Source organism: Lichenostomus cassidix, chromosome W (assembly GCF_008360975.1).
Source record: "Lichenostomus cassidix isolate B80296 chromosome W, HeHo_3.0, whole genome shotgun sequence".
NCBI classification, from domain to species: domain Eukaryota; kingdom Metazoa; phylum Chordata; class Aves; order Passeriformes; family Meliphagidae; genus Lichenostomus; species Lichenostomus cassidix.
Genome location: NC_139510.1, coordinates 8,583,231 through 8,596,217, shown reverse-complemented (window position 1 = coordinate 8,596,217; position 12,987 = coordinate 8,583,231). Strand labels below are relative to the sequence as shown.

At 48.1% G+C, this 12,987-nt stretch overlaps 1 long non-coding RNA gene across 2 annotated transcripts; it reads right to left on the bottom strand.

The window, feature by feature from the left end:
• Positions 1-4,930: 4,930 nt before the first annotated feature.
• Positions 4,931-8,021, bottom strand: LOC146425449 (uncharacterized). 2 transcript variants are annotated; one of them, XR_014846487.1, is made up of 2 exons: positions 7,675-8,021; positions 4,931-7,383 (listed from the first exon to the last, which is right to left on the bottom strand). It is a non-coding gene; the product is annotated as an uncharacterized LOC146425449 (long non-coding RNA). The 2 variants fall into 2 exon arrangements; XR_014846488.1 differs by having other exon boundaries at positions 7,710-8,021.
• Positions 8,022-12,987: the final 4,966 nt, after the last annotated feature.

The following is a 12,987-nucleotide window of genomic DNA, read 5'->3' as shown; positions in this document are numbered from 1 at the left end:
TGGACACCAGGTCACAAGCTATTCACCTTTTATAAGTTCTGTCTTATTAGCATATTGATCCCTAATTCTCCAATCACACTTCAAGCTATGATGTTGACTGCCCCAGGCCCCGCTTCCCCCTTTCCACCGTTGTTTACATATTTTCAGGCCCTAGGGTAATGAATATGTCCTTGAATCTCTATCCAGAGACCTTTTTTTTTGGCTAAATGTGCTGGGAACTGATTCGTCCCAAGCGAGCCCAGAGACACTTCAGAGACAGCCAGAGAAGTGGGTATTTGCTTTATTCAGTGCACCAGGTAGGGGGGAATTCACTCCTCCAAACACACACCTCAGTACTTCCAAAGACAGTGTTATAGGTAAAATTCATGGATAGTCATCACATTCCCTGGGATAGGAGTGGTTATACAAATAATTTCTCGGAAGTCATTAATATCATTAGCATGTGCACCACGCATGCTCTGTATGTCCCAGTGGTCTTTGGAGACCCCCCAAAGTAACCTTCAAGATGAAGGCCCCAAAAGTCTTCATCACAATGCACTTTTCACCTTTCTCTCTGGAGCATGCACAGTCCTTCATAGGATGATTCAGTGATTTCTTGTGCTGGCTTCAAACAGATTCTTTTGTCCCTCTTATCTTGATAAGATTAAGGGAATCCTGTTTTTCTAGGTTTTAGAATTCACATATTCTGTCTCCCAGTAGTTAATTTGAGTTATCTATTGACCACTCCTTTCTCAGAACAGAGGTTTTCAGCATTCTGTAAGAAGCACAGAAGTTACAGATACATGAAGAGAAAAAAACCCTGAAATTATTAAGGTATCAGTATGATTCAGGTTTATGGGTATTCTCTATATTGGTCAGTTTTCCAAATCCATGTCAAAATGAAGTCATGAAAACCTGGTATCATTCCAGCGACATTGTTTTTTGGTGGCTATGTGTGCATCACCTCACTGAGCACCTCACAGCATTGATCTTAACCACAAACGTTCTGGGGATAAACATGCTGTCATGATAAGCAATGGGTTATGGTCCTGCTGGATACTGGGGCAGAAGTAACCCTAATTCATGAAAATCCACCACATTACCCCAAGAATAAACTGATGAATATTAATGTATTTGGGGGGAGGGGAGAAGAGCCAGCACAATGAATTTCTTTGATCTTGCAATTAGAAGGATACCTGTAATTTTTGGCTCAAGTGTGGATTATGAGAGTGCCTGAATATATCATAGGGCACAATCTGTTAGCAGGCAAGACCTTTTACACCACTAGGGAAAGATATTCTTTTGCTATCCAACCAGTTCAGATCCAGGCACGTATAGTAGGGAAGATTGTGACTTCCCTCATTGTTCTGATCACAGAATCAGCTAGGTTGAAAAAGACCTTGGAGATCATCAAGTCCGCCCTATGACCTAACACCACCTTATCAACTAAACCATTGCACTAAGTGCCACATCCAGTCTTTTTTTAAACACCTCCAGGGATGGTGACTCCACCACCTCCCTGGGCAGCCCATTCCAATGCCCAAGCACTATTTCAGTAAAGAATTTTTTTCTAATGTCTAGTCTAAATGTCCCCTGGTGCAGTTTATGACTCTGTCCTCTTGCCCTGACCTTGGGGGGGCATGCTAAAATTTCTCAAACTATTAAACAGTCAAATTATCAGATGGACACATTCACCTTCTAATAGCCCTAATTGGCCTGCAGAGAAACCATATCAGTCCTGGCATATGACTGTGGATTACCAGCTTTTGAACAAAACCACCCCTCCCATTGCTGTGGTAGCGCTGGACATCTTCACCCGGTTCAAGCCATTGGAAGCCAAAGCAAGCACATTACATGCTATTACTATTGACTTGGCAAATGCCTTCTTCAGTATTCCTATTGCTGAAGAGTCACAGGAACACACTGCCTTTTCCTGGGGAGGCTGGCAGTACACCTTTACAGTGCTTCCTCAGAGATACCTGCATACTCCCATGATTTGTGATGGGATTGTGGCTCAGCACTTGGAGGAGCACAGCCTGTCCACAGTGTCAACTGTCTCCTTACACTAATGCAATCCTGCTGACTGGACCTACAGACACACTGAGCAGTGTTGTGGATACTGTGAGGGGTATGGTTAGGAGGTCAGTCCACAAAAAGCACAACACCCAGCATCCGAAGTAACATTTTTTAGGCTTTGTCTGGCAAGGGCCTTGCTGGCTTATGCCTTAAGATGCAAACCAAACAGTACTTCACATAGCTGAGCCCCAAAGCAAGGTACATGTGTAGTGCTATGTAGGATTCCTGGGATACTGGCCTGTTTATCCCACATAACACAGATTTTAAGACCCCTGCATAATGTAGTGATTCGCCCCAATCAAGCTCAGAGACACTTCAGAGACCAAGTCAGAGAAGTGGGTATTTGCTTTATTCGGTGCACCGGATGTGTGGGAATTGTTTCCATCAAACACACACATCTCAGTACCCCCAAGACACAGTGTTATAGGTAAAATCATGAATATTAATTACATTCTTCAGGATAGGAGTGGTTATACAAATCATTTCTCGGAAGTCATTAATATCATTAGCATGTGCACCACGCATGCTCTGTATGTCCTGGTGGTCTTTGGATACCCCCAAAGCCCCCTCCAAGGTGACAGTCCTTCATGGGATGATTCAGCGGTTTCTGTGCTGGTTTCAAATGCATGCTTAGCTGATAAGCCATCAGGCCAGAGCTGTTACCTACAATTTGAATTTGAATTAAGAGTTCAGCCTTCAGCCCTGGAAGCCACCAGCCTGTGCTGGTGGAAGGGGGGCAAAAGCTCAGAGAATCTTTCTCAATCCCCCCTTTTCTTTTGTAATTTGTAATTCTTTACAAATCTTGTATGTCATGAAAGTAAATACCTTTCTCTATTTTATATCTATGTTTATACTTTTGCCATTGAGCATAAGCATCGCAGTTCTAAGTACATAATATTATACAACAATAACTACTAATACAAACAGCAAGTGACAATGCAAAAATACAAATAACTATTACAAACAACTGTTTAACCATGCTATAAGTTTGTCCCATACCTCTTTAAACCCTCAAGAAGTGTCATCTAAAGTGATCTGATGCAATGTTTGTATTTTGTAACTGCAGCAGCTTGTATTTATAACTGTCCATTAATCAAAGGTATGCATTTTGGTCCCATGCACCTGCCCCAATTACCAGTGTCACTAGCATGATCCAGATCATGTTGTATTGATTTTTCGTATTTGAAGGCGCAGAAGTCCTGTTCTTCTTGTCTCCCACTCTGGTCTTGGTGCAAGTTTGGTCCTGGTATAATGGATCCAAGTCGATTTTCCCTGTACTTTAATTGCTGTATGAGTCACCAGCAACGTTTGATAAGGTCCTTCCCACTTTTCCTGAAGTGGATTTCCTGAAAGAGACTTAATATAAACCCAGTCCCCTGGATTCACATTATGAAAGGGTTTATCAGGTGGTGGGGGTTTACAATTAACAACGGTAGTGTGTATTGATTGTAATTTTTGACCTAAATGTTTTACATAATCTATTAGATAGCTTTGCCCTACCAGAGCCACACTGTCATTGTGAATCACATTTGTTCCATAGGGCCTTCCATACAAAATTTCAAAGGGACTCAGTTTTTCCTTGAGCCGTGGTTTTACCCTAATTCTTAGCAAAGCCATGGGCAGAGCCTGATACCAATATAAGTTGGTTTCTTGACAAATTTTGGCTAATTGTTGCTTTATTAAGTGATTCATCTTTTCGACTTGTCCATTTGCCTGTGGCCTGTATGGTGTATGTAGTTGCCAGTGTATGCCTAGTAGATTACTTACTCCCTGAACCACCTGAGCAATAAAGTGTGATCCCCTATCAGAATTAATCTCCCTGGGTACCCCAAATCATGGAATTATTTCTTGTACTAAGGCTTTAACAACTTCTCTAGCTTTATTTGTTCTACAAGGGAAGGCTTCCGGCCAACCGGAGAAGGTGTCTGTGAGGACTAAAAGGTACTTGTATCCCCCCTTTCTAGGTAATTCAGAAAAGTCAATTTGCCACACGTCCCCTGGTAAGGCTCCTTTGAGGATTGTTCCAGTGTTTTGCCTAACAGTGGTATTAGGGTTGTTTCTAAGACAGATTTCACAAGTAGAAGTTATGTCCTCAATTGTCTCCTTTAACTTTGTTGCTATCACTTTGCTCTTTAAATGTTTATGTAAGGCATCAACTCCCCAATGTGTTTTGGAATGTTCGCTTTGGATAAATAACTTTAACAATTTTCTGGGTATGACCAGGGGATCCTTTATTCTAGCCCACCCATCTGCTCCTATTTGTCCTTTCTCTTTTTGTATCCAATTCAAATAATCAGTGTCATATGGTGGGGGTTTCTCACCCATAAGGATGCTAGAAGGGATTAGAGCTAGGGCTTGTATTTGAACTGTACCAGCCACTGCCTTTGCTGTTTTGTCTGCCATAGCATTTCCCAGTTCAGGGATGGTGTTCCCCTGGGAGTGCCCTTTACAATGCATTATAGCCACTTCTGAAGGTTTCAGCACTGCTTCTAGCAATTGTAAGATTTCAGTAGCATGCTTGACTTCTTTCTTCTGTGATGTTAATAACCCCCTCTCCTTCCAGATAGCCCCGTGAGCATGTACCACCCCAAAGGCATGCCTTGAATCAGTCCAAATGTTGACAGGCTTTCCTTCGGCCAGTGCCAAGGCTCGAGTTAGAGCTATTATCTCAGCCTTTTGAGCAGATGTCTGAGGTTTTCTTGCTCTGAAGAGGCAGGGGAACCTCAAAACCCCACAAAAGAGGTTTCCCCCGTGTGCTTACCACGCTGCCGTGGGCGAGGCGGAGACGGGACCCGCGGGACCCGAACCCGTGCTAGGGCTGGCTTCTTGAAGACAGGATAACAGGAGCCTTGGCGAATAAAGGAAATGCAGTCTCTCAGCCTTGGGAATCCAGGGTTTATTGGTAGGGATGACGGGGAGGAGAAGGCAGATGGGACCGGGACGGAACGAGGGAGGCAGGACGCGGCGGGATTCCAAAGAGCCAAGAGCCCGGAACGGAAGCGAACATCGGGTTAAGAGGGATGGAAAGATGGGCGGGGTTTTGAGAGGATAGCCAACCGGGACGCAAGGGATACAGACTGACAAGGGCTTCAGGGAATGAGGGTACAAGGAGGGAAGATACAGAACTTTTAAAAACCAATAACAACACTGCGAGAAAAGAACTTTCTAGCTATTAACTAGATATGGGATAAGGGAAGGCAGATATGCAGTGCCAATCAGACACACTGCTACATCTCCCCGTTTTTTCTTTACTAAAAGAACAAAAACAGAGTGGAAAATTAAAATTGCGAGGGCCAAAATTATAAAGCTGATTTTAAAATTGACCCCACCCACCCCAAGAGTCCCCAACCCTTGAAGATCTTGCTGAGCTAGTCTTTTGTTTGTGTCTGCAGCTCGTCGATGCGGCTTTAGATGATGGTAGCGGCCACGAAACTTGCAAGCACGGGCATGCTGTCAGGGCTCATAGTGGGTTAGGTTTCTTTCTGAGGTGGACGGTGTCTGGTGGTCAAATGACTGAAAAAGAATGACATAGGTAATAAATGAGGGGTAATTCCCTTTTCTTTCCCTCCGCTGGTTCCCTCCCGGGCGTACACAGGTATTACACAGGTAGGTGGTTTAGGGACAGGACAGAGTTACAGGGGCTGATCTGCTTGGGAGAGGGACAGTCTGGGAACCACAATTGATGGACATGTGATTCAGGGGAAATCTCTGATTCTTTTTTAGCTTTTTCTTTCTCCTGCTTTTCCACCCCAGGGTGAGCAGGATGGTCCAATCTGGGACGATGTCTTTTTTTGCAAAAAATGCTCTCTTATCCTGTGGGTCAGGGGTGTAAGGTTTGACCCATTTTGAGGGGATCCAACGGGGGCCTGCAGGGGTTGACACACATGCATGGCCTCTTCCCCATGTCACCAGTGGGAAAGGGCCTTGGATCTGTCGGGATTCGGGGTCTTTTATCATCACTGGTGGCTGTTCCTTCAGCTTTGCCCTGGTGTCATTGGCAAAGTGTCGGAACACAGGAGGAAGCGGCTCTGAAAAAGAACTGTTAAGAAAGTTAATGGTGAATAATGCTTTACACAATCTCACTTGGGGGGAGTTAATTTCAGTTCCCCCCCTCTGCCGCTCAAGAACTGATTTGAGAGTCCGGTGGGCTCTCTCCACGATGGATTGTCCAGTTGGTGAGTGAGGAATGCCCGTGGTGTGGCTCACTCCCCATTTTTCTGTGAAGTTTTTAAACTGTCGTGAGGTATATGCTGGTCCATTGTCTGTTTTAATCTCCTTAGGAACTCCAAGGGTGGAGAAAGCTCTCATGAGGTGGTTGATGACATCTGCGGTCTTTTCCCCTGTGTGTGTGGTGGCATGCGTTGCCCCTGAGAAAGTGTCAATGGATACATGCACATATTTGGATCTCCCGCATTCTGCAATGTGGGTTACATCCATTTGCCAGATCTGACAGCTCTGTAACCCTCTCGGATTTACCCCTAGATAGTAAGATGGGAGCTGGTCTTTGCAACAGGAAGGGCAGGTTGAAATGATGGCTTTGGCCTGCTCTCTGGTCAGTCTGAACATCCGTACCAAGGCCAAAGCATTTTGGTGGTACAGCTGGTGACTCAACTTTGCCTGGGCAAAGGTGTCAGGGACTGAGGGTGTTAAGACAGGAGCAGCTAAGGCATCTGCTCTTCTGTTGCCTTCAGCTATCGGCCCAGGCAGGTCAGTGTGGGATCTGATATGCATGACAAAATACATTTGCTCCCGGTGGGACAAGACTTCTGTGAGTTGCAGGAGCAAGTCAAATAGCTTTGGATTAGTTACCTCTTTTAGGACCGAATTTTCTGCTCTGGATACGACTCCAGCCACATAAGCTGAGTCAGTTACGATGTTCACGGGTTCTGGAAACTTTTTAAATGCCCTAACAACTGCAGCTAATTCAGCAAGTTGCGGAGAACCCGCGACCTCCTCGACGTCAGCTTCCCACTGCTGCGTCTTGGGGTTCTTCCAAGTCATTACTGACTTGTGGGAAGCCCCAGAGCCATCTGTGTAAATTTTTAGGGCCCCCTTTATGGGGCGTAGGGCCAAATGTGTTTTTTGAATCAATTTAAAGTTCGTGTTGAACAGCTTATGTCTGCTGTGGCTAATTTGAACTTTTCCAGTGAACCCTTCCAGGGCAAATTGTAAACTTTCACTGTACCTCATCAGATGTTCCAAATAGTCACGTGTAAATGGTAATTGGATCCACATGAAATCCTGACCTGACAGGGCACGAAGCCGAGATCTCGCTTTCATGATGACTTTTGCAGCCAGCTCCTGTGGGGTGGTCAGGGTTTTTGCTACCTGATGGGGAAGAAAAACCCATTCAATGATTAGTAATTTGTCCTTCAGTTCATCGTCCCATTGATAAATTAGCCCATGCATGAACTGTTTTTCACCCAGCACGATCAGTTGGAAAGGCAAGCGGGGGTCACAGTGGTGTGCCTGCCTACTCGTGATGGCGTCCTGCACTCTCGCGATGCACTGTCAAGCCTCAGGGGTCAGAGAGCGGGGTGAGTCCAGGTTCTCCCCCCCTTTCAATAAATTGAAAAGTGGGGCCAGGTCTTCAGAGGAGATGCCCAGCAGCGGACGTACCCAGTTAATAGAGCCACACAGCTGGTGTAACTCACGCAAGGTCTTAGGGCTGTCGGCGATGGTGAGCTGCTGGGGGGTGATGGTACGCTCTCTTATGATAAGTCCCAGGTATTTGGCAGGGCACGACCGCTGGACTTTGTCTGGTCGTAGCTGGAAACCCGCCTGCTGCAATAGGTGGAAAACAAGGGCCAAAGTCACGGTTAGTTTCTCAGGGTCCTCTGCACAGATCAGAATGTCATCCATATAGTGCAATATGATAACACCTGGAGATTGCACTCTGGCGGGCGTCAGTACAATGTCTACATACCACTGGCAAATTGTGGGCGAATTTTTCATCCCCTGAGGGAGAACAGTCCAGTGATATCTGCGCATAGGGGCTTGTTGCGGTTTAGAGGATGTTACAGCAGACTTTACCCTAGAGCTTCTCTACCCAGCCCGGTTTAGCGCTTTAGTGCTTTAAACTTTTTGTTTTAGGGCTGGACACTGCGCTCTTACTGGCCGGGGAGCTATAAGGCTAGCTCTGGTTTGTCTGCTTCCACAACCAGCGGTGATAAAGGAGGCGAGGAGGGTCTATGCATTGTGTCCATGGAAGATGTTTATTCGCATGGTGCAGCAGAGGCCAACGACCTCCCCGAGGCAGAGATGCCTCGAGGGCGAAGGCCTCACATGCACAGCCACATGTGGAGCATAAACACACATGGAGCATAGACAGCAAGATAGCAGAGGGTAAGGGGTTTTATAGGGAAACAGAGAGAGGCAGGGACAGCACACAGGCCCAGTGACCTCTGGGTACAGGGGAGGTACAGGGGCGGAGTTAGGAGTACAGGAACCAATAGGAGAAACCCGAGGGAGTGGCCAGGGCCACGTGGGGTTAGGGTACAGGAACTAATAGGGAAAACTGGGGGCGTGGCTAGGACTATGCGGAGTAGGGAAGGCAGGACAATAGGTGACAAGTACAGTCGTTAAGAAAGGGGTGTGGGGAACTTGCAGCCATTATCACAATATTTCCCTATTTTTTACTAAATTAGAGGGAAAGGCTTTTCCTAAAAACTTTCATAGCAAATTTTTAAACAACAGGAAAATGGTAAAACAACATAATGTAAAGCAATAACAAAATTAGTTTTGCTGTGAGTATGGGGAAAACGATGATGCAGCTGGCTGATTTTGATGTTGGAATTCAGTACAGGCTGAATTTTCGGACTGCAGTTATGTTTGTAGTCTGTTTTTCTTTGCTGGGGCTGCTAAGATGAAGGCAGGGTTTGCAGCAGTAACGGGGTTGTTACCGAAGTCTTTCTCAGCTTAGGAGAGGGAGAAAACTTTGGACGCAGCGCAGCTCCACTGGGTGACACACAGCTCTTCTCTGCTGTGGCTCTGCTGGGTCTGGAACAGTTTTACTAGGCTCCAGCACGGCCGGACGGCAGCACAGCTTCAGGGACTGCTCTGGCGCAGCTCCACTGGGCTCCGGGGGCAGTGTCTGCCGCGGGGAGCTAGAGGTGCGGCCCCACCGGCTCCTCCGAGCTTGCTGCGGGCAACTGGAGGTGCGGCTCCGCTCTCGGCCAGGCCATAGCTGCTTCTGGCTGAGAGGGAACACTTGAGAGGATGGGAGGAGGGGCCCGCACCGAAGAGAAACACTCAGATGGGGAGGGATCCGCGACCGAAGGGAGCGCCCACTGACGCGGGGGGAGGGGCTACAACGGAACACGAGGGATGCAGGGGGCGGGGCTTCGGCAAGCCCGGGAAAATTTCAAGGGGAAGAAGACAACATGGCAAGCTTGACTATGCGGCCGGCGCTATATCGGAAAACACGTGGAGTCAGCTCGGCTGAGGTTTGGGGCACAGGAAAGGAGGTTAGCAGGGATCTCGAGTTAGAGTGATCAGTTTTAACTCGGGAAAGGGACAGGAGAGGCTGAAAAACGTATGATCAGCTGTCTCTTGAGGGACAGAGGGGGAACACGAGCTGGTGGAGGAGGGGGTGCTACCAACACATGGCTGGCACCATGTTGGGGGATACATGCAGGGGAAGGTGCTTATTAGGGAGAGAACAAGAGTTTTTCACTGCCAGATAACTAAATAAAACAAAACACAGATTAGTTTACTTTATCTCTTGCGCGCAAAAACTTCCCACACAACAGCTGATTCTCCATTCCTTATAAAATATGTCTAATTTTATAAGAAAAACTTCTCCCAAAATGGGGGCACAAAACTTAGGTCTCCCCTTGTTAGAAGTGGGTTTTTTCTTGTCGAGATTTCGCATGGAGCGCGACTCCTTTCACCTCGACAAGACGCCACCTCTAACCCTCCACCCACACTGAGGCAAAAAGAACAAACTAAAAAGAAAAAAGGGACCCCCGTACCAAGCCGACCAGGCTTTCACCGGCTCCCCTCCCAAGGGGCTTTCCAGAGGGCTTACCAAGCACGGAGTATCAAAAAAAAAGCACTCGGGATGGTCCACCGCCGTTCGGCCGACTTCCTTGAAAAGCGCGACTTTTTTCCAGAGGCTACCGGCTGCCCCTTCGGTCTTTTCGCTGAATGCAAGCTTTTCGTCGGGGAAATGGCTTCCCAAATGCGACTACTCCCCTGCCGCAGTTGCGGCTGCAGGGGGACGCTTTCCAGGGTGGCTTCTGCCCCACGTTTGGGCGCAGGGGCTGCCTTATTACGAGATGGTACAGAAAAGGCAAACCTGGGTGCATCAGCTGGGTGAAGTGGGATGTGGAAAAAACAGTCTTTGATGTCAATAACTGCTAAATTCCAATCTCTGGGGAGCATGGTGGCAGAGGGCATACCTGGTTGCAGGGGTCCCATGTCCTTTAATTACTGCATTAATACAGCGTAAATCATGGAGAAGTCGCCACTCGTTCTTGCCCTGTTTTTTCAGGACAAAAACGGGGGAATTCCAAGGGCTGTGGGTTGGTGTTATGTGACCCTTGGAGAGTTGGTCTTCCACGAGGGACTCAAGCGTGCTCAATTTTTCTTCTGAGAGGGGCCACTGATTTATCCACACAGGGGTATTACTGAGCCAATTAAGCTGTGGGGGGTCGCGCTTCTGAGTGGCCCCACTTAAAAATCCGGTTCTCTAGGTGGAATGTTAATTTGGGTTCCCCACTGCGACAAGGTATCTCTCCCCCACAGGTTAAAAGGTACATCCATAACATATGGGCGCACACTAGCTGGAACACCCTCAGGGTTGACTACTGTAATAGTGTCTGCACTTTGGCGTGCTGGTGACTCCCCCCCAACTCCACCAATGGACAGTGTTACAGTTTGTAGCAGCCAGGATGTCGGCCACACATCCTGTGACAGGATAGTGGCATCGGCCCCAGTGTCAATGAGACCTCGCACTGATCTTGTGATGTCCTGATTTGTTAAGGTACAAGTCATATAGGGTCTGGTGGAATGAACCCTTTCTGCCCACCAGGCAAGCAGAGACGACGATGGTGGAACAGGTGTGTCATCTGTGAAGGTATCAGCCATGTCCGGTACAATTGTCTCTTGGGTAGCATTACTTGTATCTCCACACGACGCCTCTACGTGCTGATTGCTCAGTTTTTTGATTGTCGAGGTGCAGCGACTGGGGTGGATAGTGCAGCTTGGGGTGATGGGGATGTTGATGCAGGCTGGCAGCAGTGGTGGTGTCGAGGGAGGGTGTTTGGTGGGTGAGGCACCTGTCCTGTGGGTAGAGAGCTCACACACTGACAGTTGTTAGAAGTGGACTGGCACATGGGGCAGTACCTTGCGATGTGGCCTGGTTGACCACACTTGTGACATGAGAAACCTGAGTTCCCTTGCATGGGGGCTTTAAAATTCCTAGGCAGGGTTCGAGAGGTAGCAGAAAAGGCATTTGGGTTTTCAAAGGAGTGGTTAGTAGAGGAGGGATCAGGGTTTAGGTCGAAGGCACTTTCATACATGACTCTATGAGGTAGCTTATTGTTATAGGAGCATCTGGAGGTAAAACACTTATGATTTGCCGGCATCTGGCATTCGCATTTAGCATCGCAGCATTTAGCAAAACTTCTTGCTGTGTTTCAAACCCTTTGAACTGCCTCTCTACGGCCAGAGACAGCCGATCTACAAACTGAGCGAACGGCTCGTCTGGTTTCTGTTTCACATCTGTATATGATATTGGGGCTTCTATCTGAGTGTGCACTGACCGGAAGGCCTGCTGGGCAGCCTGGCTTAAGTCTAGTAACACTGCTTTCGGTATGGCAGCGATTTGGTCTGTCGGTTTGAACCATTCTTGTTCTCCACACAAACAATCTAGAGTTAAGAGACGGAATTCTGGATCACCCTTATACAGTTCTAACAGGGCTTTAACACTTTTCTTCCAAGCTGTCTCCCACATTCTAAATTGACTATCGGGAAGAAGACAATTTACCAAAGTCTTTATGTCATCAGGGCATTTTGCTTTAGTATCTAACATGCTTTTGAAAATCAATTTAAAGAATGCTGAATCTTTACCATAATTTTTTGCTGCTTTGCAGAGTTTATCTAAGACACTATATGACAACGGTTGCCAGGTTGATTTTGGCTGGGTTAGCTGGAGCAGATGGGAGAGCGGTTTTGGACTGGGAGAGCGGCTACGGTGTGGTCTAGAGGGGCTTGCACTGTGTCTGCAATGGTTTCTCCTTGGTGGGGGACTGGGGGTGTGTTGCCTGCATCTGTGGTGCACAGGGGTAGGTAGGGTTCGCCCCCTAGCTGGAGGGCTGGAGCTGCAATGCCAGTGACTTTGGCGTCTGGGGGGTCTAGGAGTATCATGCTTATGTTTGTGCAGCATAGGAGGTGTTTGGATTGGGTTCCATGAAAAATCGGAGCTGTCTGAACCTAGGGAAGAGCTGTCAGAGCCAGTGGGGTGTCTCTTTGAACGGCTCTTTTGCGGGGAGGCTTTTGGGCTTGGGGGGTCTGGGGGTTTTGGGGGGCTCTGCGCCCTCCGAGAACGGCCCCGGTGCAGAGCGGGGGTCGGTTTCCGTGGCTGAGTGGGACTGGGAAGTGGGCTTTGACTTCTGTCACGGCTGGTACTTGGCCAGGCAGGGGTACCTTGGGGAGGGGTGGCAGGAGCTTTTTGGGAACTCTCCTTCTGTGGGGGGGGGCTAGGGGCCCTCCTCTTCCAATGGGCTGCAGCAGCAAACAAGCCTCCCTCCCCCCTGCTCCCCCCTCCCGCTTCTCCCCCCCCTCCCCCTCGGCTGCCAGAGCATGCTGTGTCATCAGCCCCGAGCCAGACGGGCTGATGCTCCGATGTCAGGGGGGGCGTGGTTTCCAGAGCGTGGGAACCTAGAGGCGGAGTTTTCCCGCGCTCCGGCTCCGCCCCCTGAGGTGGAG